This window comes from Arachis duranensis, chromosome 3 (assembly GCF_000817695.3).
Source record: "Arachis duranensis cultivar V14167 chromosome 3, aradu.V14167.gnm2.J7QH, whole genome shotgun sequence".
Classification (NCBI taxonomy): Eukaryota; Viridiplantae; Streptophyta; class Magnoliopsida; order Fabales; family Fabaceae; genus Arachis; species Arachis duranensis.
The window spans coordinates 115131015-115131823 of NC_029774.3; positions in this window are offsets into that span (position 1 = coordinate 115131015).

Below are 809 nucleotides of genomic sequence, written 5' to 3' on the forward strand. Positions count from 1 at the left end.
ACTTTCCAATCGATTGTATTTGGCAAATCCATGTTGTTTTCGTGAATTCAATCGATTGTTTTGAGGCATTCATTCGATTGGAAAGTATAAACAATAAGCTTTTTACCATTCTAACTTACAACTTTCAATCGATTGTTTTGTGATATAGTGTAAACCAATCGATTGAGTTATCATTCAATCGATTGTTTTGAAAAACCAATCGATTGAATTTCAAGGATTTGGAAGCCATGGACGAACGTAACGAGATCAAAGTTAATTTTTTAATCAATTGGAATTATTAGGATGAATGGAGGATATAATTGGTTGTTATTTTTGTATTTGATTGTTAATAAATATAATAGATAATTGATAAAATAATAATTTATAAAATAAAAAACTATTTTTATAATTAAATAAAATATATGGAGTTGATTTGTAATTAAAATTAGTTCAAGGACTACGTAGCAATTGATAAAAAAACTCTAAAAACATGTTTTCTACTTGGACCACTAAGTGGTCCAAAGATTCCTGGACCACCGAATCCTGTGCCTAGTTAGGCTGCCATCGGTTGAGACTTGAGAGATTGAGATTGAGATATAAGATTGCATGAAAATTTAGGTGCAATCGACTTCACGTGAAATTGATAGGTGAGAGTAGTTAGATAAAAATTTAGTCAAATCAGTTAAATCATTTAACAACTTTAAGTTATCAACTTCCGATTATATCTAAATTTTCAGTTAAAGATTAAGAGTTGGTGTAAAATGTATAGAATTAAGTTGTGTCTCAATATTTTATTTTATTTAAAATAGAGACTCAAATAAATAAAATAA